This window comes from Podarcis filfolensis, assembly GCF_964270895.1.
Source record: "Podarcis filfolensis genome assembly, chromosome: 3".
In the NCBI taxonomy this organism is placed as follows: domain Eukaryota; kingdom Metazoa; phylum Chordata; class Lepidosauria; order Squamata; family Lacertidae; genus Podarcis; species Podarcis filfolensis.
The window spans coordinates 75,995,430-76,006,558 of record NC_139606.1 but is presented as its reverse complement, the minus strand read 5'-3'; positions in this window follow the sequence as shown (position 1 = coordinate 76,006,558).

Sequence of the window (11,129 nt, the reverse complement as noted above, 5' to 3'; positions counted from 1 at the left end):
GGGGATTAACACCAGGGCTGGGATGGCCAATCTGATTAGAGCATTGAGGACATTGCTGAATGATTGCACGTGCCGCTTCCAACGGAATTTGAAATTGGCGGCTAAGGGCTTTTGCATTCTGATGATGAAAGGCATGACTTTCTATAGGAGAAACAGGCAGAATCTTAAGCAAAGAATCTGCTTTTGCATTTCCATCAGAAATAAAACCTGGAAAAGGCTGGTGGGAGCGAATGTGTACTACAAAAAGTGGATGAGAACGATGAGAAAGAAGCAATTGCAAAGACAGGAAAAGGCTCAACAAGTTGTCATCCAATAAAGGACTTACATAACTGCCCTGTATGCGGGTTATGACATTTGATACATACAAACTATCCACTATTAAGTTAATAGGTTGTGAAGAAAAATGATGCAGAGCTTTTATAGCAGCTGCTAACTCAGAACGCTGAGCAGATTTTTGAGGCAAAGTGTACAAACTTTGCCATTCGTTGTTCTGTTGCCAAGCAACGACTCCCCTAGTGGGAGCTCCGTCAGTGAAGACAGTCAGGGCATCCAAAGGGGTAGGAGACAGAATAGAAAAGAATGACAGGGAAAATTGTTTGCTCATCTGCAAGCGAGTGTCTGCAGGGACATGGTAATCTATTTGACCTACAAAGTTGGCCAATGCACACTGCAAATCCATGCTATTGGAGAGAGCAGTTTCCCATTGTTCTAAAGGCATAGGCAGAATAATTTGATTACAATCAGTGCCAAAAAGAGTTTTGCAACGAAGGCGTCCTTTGAAGATAAGCTGAGCAAGGAGATCCACCAAGGGAGTTACTGTATTCTTTGGTGTATGATGTAAATACATCCATTCAATTATGTGAACTTTAGATGGTCCTATCTGGATAATGGCTGCAAAAGGTTGGATAGCATCTGTCATTATGACTACATCGGGCAAAACATTAGGAATTGCTCGATCAACCCAGTGAACATTCATGAGTTCCTTCAGATGGGCAACTGTTTTCTGTTGAGCAGGTGTCAAGGTGATTTGCTCACCAGGAAATTGATGGCCTTTTAAGGCTAAAAAAAGCGGTCGCAAAACTTCAAGAGGGATTTTAAAATAAGGCCTTATCCAGTTAATATTACCCAGCAATTGTTGCAATTGAACATATTTCATTGTTTTAGGAACTTGTAGTTCAGGGACTATAGGAATAGAGTAACTAGCCATCATTTTGTGTCCCAAATATTGAAAGGGAGAAGTTTCCTGGACTTTCTCTGGAGCAATTTTTAAACCATACAATGACAAACAGGTTGTTAAATCCTGTTTCCAATGAGGGGGGAGGCACGGAGCACAAATCAGAACGTCATCCGTGTAATGATAAATCAGGAGGTGTGGATACTGAAGACGGAAAGGCTTAAGGGCTTGATTAACATAATATTGACACATGGTAGGGGAGTTTAACATTCCTTGAGGGAGAACTTTCCACTGATATCTCTCAGTTGGTTGACAATTATTAATTACTGGTACAGTAAAAGCAAAGTATCTACGATCTTTCTCCTGTAGGGGGATAGAGAAGAAACAATCTTGCAAATCTATTATAGCCAATTGATAAGAATGTGGAATCACATTTGGATTAGGAAGACCACATTGCAAAGGCCCCATGGGTTCAAGGATTTTATTTATGTGCCTTAAATCATGCAATAATCTCCATTTTCCTGATTTCTTTTTAATAACAAAAACTGGAGTATTATAAGGACTAACTGAAGGTTCTATATGGCCAGCCAGTAATTGCTGATTGACCAATTGTTTTAAGGCAATTAATCGTTCCCCAGTAAGAGGCCATTGCTCTATCCATACAGGGTTAGTAGATTTCCAGCTGAGGGGAAGAGCATGCTTACTCATTTAATTGAATAGTAGCATTTAATTGTTGCAATAAATCTCTTCCCCACAAATTGAGGTGGATGTTTAGCACGCAGGGCTGAATATATGCAATAATTTCAGAGCTGTCTGGCAGAGAGACAGGTAGCCACTGTGCGCTTTTACAAGAAGTCTGGTTACCACCCACACCCCACACTGTAGGAGCAGATTCTAAGGGCCATGTGGGGTCCCAACACTTACTGGAAATGACAGAAACGTCAGCACCTGTGTCAATCAAACCTTCTATAATTTTTCCATTGATTTTATACTTACGAAGAAGTTTTTGTCGTCCAATTCTCTGTGTCACAGCCAAAAGCTGTGGGGGAATAGAAGAAGAGAGCTCGCACAAATTATTATCAATAGCTGATACGACATTAGGTGGAGAAGGAAGCATTACCAATTGTGCCAAAGACTCACCCTTAGTTAACTGCATTGGCATAAAGCTCCAGAATTGTATCATAATGGTGCCCACATAATCACGATTTAAAACACCTGGAATAACCTGGATTCCTTGTTTTGCCGCAGAAAATTTAGGCAAAATTAAACCTGTGACTGTAGAAGGGAGTGGACCTGCCATTTGACTAGGCATGATCACAATTTCACCAGGTAAGGCAGTGTCTTTGGTCTCTTGATTGATCAAATCAATAGCAAATTCAAAAGGCACAATTTTAGAAACTTTTGCAGCGGCAGAAACTAAGGGTGGGGAACTCTCTAATTTTCCGGGCCTGAGAGTTGGGCCCCCAAGGAGTTTCCCTGAGACCTACATTGATTTGCCCAATGATACCCTTTTCCACACTTTGGACATTTTTTTGAAGGTCTGGTAGTAGTATTTGCAGTAGTATTTTTATTTGCACCTCCGCCAGGGGCCCTGCACTGCTTAGCAAAATGACCAGGGCGCTTGCAATTGAAGCAATTACCTGTAGGCCTGTTATTAGTTTGAATTGCAGTGGCAAGCAAAGACATAGCATGAGATTGACTCCCTATTTCTGTACATGATTGTATCATATCTGCAAGACTATATTTTGAACGACTTATGACGGATTGTAACACTTTCCTAGAATCAGTATTAGCATTCTCAAAGGCTAATTTTTTCATCAACTCATTCTGAGCTGTTTCATTATCTATCTGTCTAGAGATTGATTCTTTTAATCTATCAATAAATTGATGGTAAGGCTCTGAGTGTTGCTGCTTAACATTTACAAAGGAGTTCAGAGGCTGCCCTGAGACAGGGACTTTCCGAATGGCGCGCTGGACACAGGTCGCAGTGCGGCTGAAATGTGATTCTGACAATAATGCTTGTGCAGCCAAGCTATCGAATGGGGCAGATCCAAAAAGTTGACTTGCTGTATGCATTGGATCAGCCAGAGCTATCGCACTATGTTTAAATTCACTTTCAAAGACCACATATTGTGCAGGGGATAAAATCATATGCATAAGATCTTTCCAATCATTAGGACACATTACATAAGAAGTTGAAATACTTTCCAACATTCCATTAACATACGAAGATTTAAGACCTGAGTCAGAGATAGCCTTCCTGAATTCCTTCATTATGGAATATGGAAGCTTATCATGAAATACCTGTTGCTGTGCAGTCCCTGGAATAGGCTGATAAGTGAAAGGGAAAAGTGACGGCATTTCCCCAGACCATGCAGACTGTTCCTCTAAAGATAAAAGACCTTCCTGCCTGGCTTGTGAAATTCCTGCACGGACGATTCCAGAAACATTTGGAACAACAGAATGCAAAGGGGGGAGAGAGGAAAGGACAGCAGGCTGAGACGCAGCTTCTGCAGGCAGAGGAGACGCAGGCAGAGAAGGGGGAGAGAGGGGGATTGTAGTAATCTGACACGGAGCTGCTTCGAGCTGAGAGGGAAAGGAGGGGGGTGAAGTCAATGGAGGCAAGATTTGTGGGTACGGGGGAGGATTAGGTGCGGAAGCAAGGGGTGTAGAAAGTAAAGAAGACGACAATCCCAATTTACCAATAGCATTTGCACATTTTTGCCAAGTAAGCAAGCAATCGATCGGAGCCCTTGGCTCAGAAAAAAGCGTTTTTCCAATTTTTTGCCAGGTCTCTATGTCCAGAGACCCTTTGTCTGCGTAAAATGGACATTGGAACGTTATTTCCATTAACATTTGTTCAATTTCTTTTAAGGAAATTTGAACACCATCCCCCTTTTGCTTGACTAATTTAAATAATTCATTTGCGTGAGCTTTCTGACCTTTCGTCAGATTCCCTCCCATACTTATGAAATAGCGCGCTGAGACTTTTTTCCAGTCGGGTAAGTATGAGGTTTTCCTAGCTCTGCAAGGGACCTGGTACCTTACTTCGTCGAAATCACGTCGGGGTCACCAGATGTTGAGTTGCGTTCGAATCAAGGCAAACAAGTGGATGGTGTTTGTGAGATCCTCAGCTGAGCTCCAAGGCTGCTTCTTGAGAGAGCATGTCTGCCCTGAAAACTCATCTGTGTCTCTCTTTTATTGAATCTTACAAAAGCATGGCCACTGATATGTTAGTGGCTGATTGGTTAAAATACAAACAAAGAGGCTAGTTCCTTATTGGTTAACATAGGTATAAGGAGGGGTTACCCAAAATCCATTAATCTCCAATTCTTCAAAGGGTCTTTTGCTAATGGACCTTAGACAAGTATCTAAGCTTTTAATCCACCTAGATTTATGATTGATTATATTATGTCTAAATCAATTACTAATGTTATGATCAGAATATAAAAACAAATAATTAATTATACACTGAAGGAAAACAGAACAACTAATTAATTATACACTGAAGGAAAACAGATCATTGTAACTTAATGTGACCTGAGTGAAAAAAGAGTGGAATGCAAAGAATGGAATTTGTGTGTGCCTGGCACATCTTTACACAGCGTGTCTATGAGCGAGAGAAGCAGAGAAAGATTTTAAGGTTCAGAAGTAGCTAGGAAAAGTTTCCCAGAATGCCACAGAAAAGAACCAGTGTTTTACTATACTGGCACATAAAGAGAACATCTCTACAGTGAACTGCCCTGAAATCTTCAGATGAAGGGTGGTACATAAATTTAATAAATAATATTTTCCAATAATATTATTCCAATGTGAAGACTAGGGTGGAAATGTGCTGTTTCTCGGGGGGGGGGGAGAGAAGAAGAAGAAGAAGAAGAAGAAGAAGAAGAAGAAGAAGAAGAAGAAGAAGAAGAAGACAACTCTGAAATCTCAAAGATTTGTACTGAATTTACTTGGGGTGGAGGAGAAAATGCTGCCAAGGATTGTATGGATGCAGAGAGATGGCCAAAGAGATGGCCGGCTGCTGCTCTTCATTTTTGGGAGAAATACAGCAGAAGTTTCCATGGTTTTGAGCCCCTGCAGCAGAATTAGCTTCCTCTTACCTCCCTTTTCGGTGGCTGTCAGTGAAGCACACAGCCAGTGCCGGATTTACGTATAAGCTAACAAACTATAACTCAGGGCCCCACTCTCTTGGGGACCCCAAAAATTTTTAAAGAAAAAACAATTGGATGTACATTTCCAAAATATAAGATAAAAAACAGATAGAATTAAACCTACATACAGCAACAGTGTTTTGTGTTGTGTAGGCTCCTATTTGTTATGTGCAAATGGCTTTAGATACCTATTAGGTCTATAAATTACCATATATTCAACACAAAAAACAGTGACAATTTGTTGTTGACAAAGGACAGCTGGACATATAAAGGGCCCAATTACCTTCAGTAGCTTAGGGCCTCACCAAACCCCAAATCTGGCCCTGCACAGCTATAAGAAATAAACCACAACAGCTCCCAATACCCATTCAGCTGCAAGCTCCTCTTCCCTTGCACCGGACTGTGTTTTGCAGAAGACTACTGGAAAGGAGCACAAGGCACCTCTGCATGGGGCTTTCTGGCAGTTCCAGCTGCTTTTTCCCTCCACTTCAGAAGAGCCCCACTGGATCACACTAAGGCCAAGCTAGCGCAGCATCCCATTTGCCACAGTGGCATACTAGATGCCTCTGGGAAGCCCCCAAGCAGGACATGAGCCACTGTTTGTTCCCCAGCAAAGACTTTTTGTGGCTCAGCTTTTTTTTTTTTTAATCAGGCCATGCCTAGCACAAAACTTCTGGCACATCTTTAGTTCAGTTCTGCAGAAGTCCTGCAAACAGGTGATTGGAGCCTGGCCTCTGCCAATCCTCACATGCCTGCAGAGCAATCTCTAGCCCTATTTGTTGTACTAATTCCTCAATAATTGCTTTTACCACACCTGTGTATATGTTTTAGTTCTTTTTTCTCTAGAAGCGAAAGAGCTTGCTGAGTTAGGAAATGTTGCATAATCTCATTTAAGCCTTTGTTTGAAATCTATTCATCACATCCCTGCATCGCAGAAATTTCCGTGTGAATACAAAAATCTTACTCTGCATTGGATCAAATGCAGTCCAGGCTAATGTACAGCTTCTGTAAACAAATGCTCCATGATTAATCACAGGGCAGCTGCATTATGAGATGAGCACAAATATTCATGGGCAAAAGCTTTGATGCTTTTCATATGATAATTGCAGCCAACACATGAGCTGCTTTTTTACGGTGTTACAAGGATCACTTTCTTCTGCCAGGCAATTCTGTAATAGTTGGGAGGCAAACCGGAAAATGATACACCTGTCACATATTCTCTCCGATTTTAAACTATTTGTGCAAACTCGCATTGTGTTTGCTTCTCATTTTCCTGGAATGAATTCAAGTCGTCTTTCATTCCCAGATGCACAGCTGTCCCATGTTGATTTTGAGGGCATTGTTTACAGAAGTCACAAGCTGAAAAGCACACGGGGGGGGGGGGGTTGGAGTTGGTGCTGGAAAGGATTTTAAGGTGAAGGCTGCACCAAACCCATTTTGTCAAAATCTGCATTGTTTAGCTCTGCACTGCTCCAGTACTAATCTTTACGCATTTCCTATGCCTATGTGTTTTGCATCCCCATACAATGGTACCTCGGGTTAAGAACTTATTTGTTCCGGAGGTCCGTTCTTAACCTGAAACTGTTCTTAACCTGAGGTACCACTTTAGCTAATGGGGTCTCCCACTGCCACCACGTGATTTCTGTTCTCATCCTGAGGTAAAGTTCTTAACCCGAGGTACTATTTCTGGGTTAGAGGAGTCTGTAACCTGAAGCGTCTGTAACCTGTTACCCAAGGTACCATTGTAATTGCAAACATGGGTTTCCTCCTTATATATATCAATCACCTCTCAGCCAATTCACTTAAGGCAGTTATTGGTAGAATGGCTTCCAATTTAATAGACATGATAACTGGCTGCCCATATGCTAGGTTCTTATATGCATTTACAAGGCTATTGACAATTTGGGTCCAGGATGCCTCAAGCACCACCTGATACCTTATATCCCTGTTAAATCACTACGGTCTTGTGGGTGGTCACTGTTAGTGGTCCTCCCCTGACTCAGGTGCATAGCTCATCCACCAGAAGCCACGCATTCAATAACATGGGCCTGATTTAATGGAACTCCCAGGTGAGGTCAAACATTTAAAGAGGAGAAATCATGGTGGGGAGCCCATGGCACAGGCATTTTGGTTTCATTTCTTTAAAATTGTTTTCTACTGCTTGGTGTTAATCTTTATTTTTTCCCCTTTCTGTGGTTGCTCTGCTTAGGAGGCAAGTCTTTTTAAAAGAAACCCTCTCATTACTGGATCTCCTTTAAAACCTCTGCTTTTTAAACTTGTTATTGACAGTTCTCCAGACTGTATTCCATCTGATATTCTTTTAAATGTGTTGTGGGAGGGGGGATTATTGGTTTGCTTTTGTTCTTATTTGTATTCTGTACTCTGTCTTTTTTATATAGAACTTTTTTGTTGTGAACCAGCCTGAGATCTACAGATGAAGGATGGTATACAAATGTAATAAATTATTATTATTATTATTCCACAGCCAGAACTAGCTTGAGGGAGGGTAGTATTCACAGCAGAAACCACTCAGAAGTCAGTCTCACGATACTGAACACCAAGCCATAGCACAGCGAGTCACTACTAATGCTGGCCAGATCAATTTATTGTGTTAGTGCAAGATGTTTTCACTCTGCTTGTACTGGTGAATTAACTTGAGACTCCATTGCACCATTGCACACAGCTGCTTTAATGGCTCTTGTCACCCCTCATTCCACACACAGATGTGCTGCTTCTATGGGAACAGAAGCCGGTGTAGAAAAAAGCCAGAGATAACTTCATCCATTCTTGGTTCTTTATAGAGGCTCCGAGAACACTATAAGTGAACTGTGAAGGTTAGTCTTCCCATTGTTTAGATGGAGAACTGAGGCAGACAGAAAACACTTTCTGTAAAATCACTGAGTGGTCATTGTCGACGTGTAGCCATTCCTGGCCAATTTCTGCTTCTCTTTTCTTTCTGAAGCAGGTAAAATGCAACACCCAGGCACAAAAGTAGAGGAGCTGAGGAAAGCTGTGTTCAGTGGGCTTCTGCTTCAACAGTCAGACTTCTTAAAAAATGGAATTGTTCTTTTCCCTCCTCCTAGGTCCTTAATGAAATAGCGCTGTTTGCATTTCCACCACTGAATCTCCCTAAAAATCTCGTGTTACTGCCTTTGAACTTCTGCAAACGTTACAAAATTCTTTCTTCGGAAATCCTGAGTGCAAAATAAATACATAATAGACCCAACACAAGTTGAACAAAACAGCCTTTGTTACTCCATCTGGATACTTTTTCTTGGCTCGAATTGCTACAAACATACGTGCTGAATGGCCTTGATGCATAGGCCCGTGGAGAAGATCAAGCACAAATTATGCTCTTCCTGTTATACCAATTAAAATCCACAGGTGCAACGCAACTTTAATCAGAGCTCTGCAGATACACCATGTGCCGTGGAGACCAGACTTGTGAATTATTTGCTGTAGGGCTGCTTCTTGTATCATAGTGCTCTTGAACCTACCAAAAGCAGATAATGTACTATTGTCAACATAAGGTCTCATGAAACAAAAACAGAGTGGGAAACTTGCTCATTAAGGCTACCCGCAAACCACTGGGTTCATTCTGCTAATCCAGTTTCTTCCTTTATTGATACACGTTTGAAATAGTCACGCTGCATTCGTGGGATACTGATGTCTTAAAATGATATCGGTATGACGCACAGAACACCTGCAATAGCAAGAAATGACTCTCAGGGGAATTGGGACACACATTGCAAGGAAAGGAGAAAAAACCTTGTCAGTTCTACTTGGGGAAAGTTCTTTCGTGATGCCAAATATAATGAACAGAGATATCGTCTATGAAACAGGGCTGCCAGTTTCCCACTTCCAGCTCACTCTCAATATTAAGTGGTGAGAAAATTGAGTGAGGTCATAATATTGCAGGAGTCTAGTAGCAGACTGCAGTTATAATTAGCCTTTACCACAAGTATATGGGGCAGGGGAGAGTCGTTCATTACTGTCAAGTCCATGGGCAGACTTCTAAGCACCTTCAATAAGGTAGAGCTGGTAGCAGGATAGTCCTATGGGGAAAACGTGCACCCACTGTCTTTTTGCTATTGTAGACAGATTCTAACCTGGTATCCATATAAATGGCTTTGAAGACACTGCAGGTTTCCATATTGCGTTAACCAAGGGATGTCTTGATTCAGTATTTGTTACACTTCACACATGCAGGGCAGAGGAAGAAAAGGGCTAAATTCCTTTACAAATTTTTGCTATAGCCAAGGAACACCACACAATGCATGAAAACAAATGTGCACCTGGCTGGGAATTTAGCTTTCATGACATGCAGAACTGATTAAGTGGTAAACACTTTTCCTGAACACCATTCATAGGTCTTGTGGGACACAAGCTGTGCCACAGTAATTTATACAGGTAGTTCCTTTATTAATGAAACGGTGCTAAACGAAACAAAAATGGTTAAGCATTAGTGGACACTAATTGTTTAACTAGCACCACCAGAAGTCAAGCTGAGTTATAGAAAAAGGTTGGCTTACATGAGAAATATTATAGTTTAATGAATGAAATACCTACCAGAGATTTGGAAACTGAAGAGCTAGCAAGCAAACGACTGAAAAACTTGGCAGAATCCTGATCAAATATCACATCAGCGGAATAAAGCTAGGCTTGTTTTTTTAACCCCAAAAGAACACTAGAAAGATGAATAGGAGTATCCCTTGGATCCCATATCATATTTTTCTTCTTCACTTACACTGAGAGATAAGTCGAGCTGATATATCTGTGTTTCTTAACTGATTTGCCTAAAGAGCATTCCATGTGCAATTCAGGTATGTGCCTACTGTACATTTGTGTACAGGGCATGGGTAGAAACAGGATACAAACTGTTTGCAAGGATTTATATCAAGAGAAATTTCTCCAATTCCATCAGGATACTACAGCTGAAAACATCTGAACCTATTTCTACTAATTTTGATGTGGGACTGTGTCAAATTGGTTCACTACTCATGTAGACCAAAGTTAGGTACAACTCAATTCAGAGTCTGGCCTCCCATCCGTATTGCAAAGCTAATCATAGAATCATAGAATCATAGAGTTGGAAGAGACCACAAGGGCCATCGAGTCCAACCCCCTGCCAAGCAGGAAACACCATCAGAGCACTCCTGACATATGGTTGTCAAGCCTCTGCTTAAAGACCTCCAAAGAAGGAGACTCCACCACACTCCTTGGCAGCAAATTCCACTGTCGAACAGCTCTTACTGTCAGGAAGTTCTTCCTAATGTTTAGGTGGAATCTTCTTTCTTGTAGTTTGGATCCATTGCTCCGTGTCCGCTTCTCTGGAGCAGCAGAAAACAACCTTTCTCCCTCCTCTATGTGACATCCTTTTATATATTTGAACATGGCTATCATATCACCCCTTAACCTCCTCTTCTCCAAGCTAAACATGCCCAGCTCCCTTAGCCGTTCCTCATAAGGCATCGTTTCCAGGCCTTTGACCATTTTGGTTGCCCTCCTCTGGACACGTTCCAGTTTGTCAGTGTCCTTCTTGAACTGTGGTGCCCAGAACTGGACACAGTACTCCAGGTGAGGTCTGACCAGAGCAGAATACAGTGGCACTATTACTTCCCTTGATCTAGATGCTATACTCCTATTGATGCAGCCCAGAATTGCACTGGCTTTTTTAGCTGCCGCGTCACACTGTTGGCTCATGTCAAGTTTGTGGTCAACCAAGACTCCTAGATCCTTTTCACATGTACTGCTCTCAAGCCAGGTGTCACCCATCTTGTATTTGTGCCTCTCAATTTTTT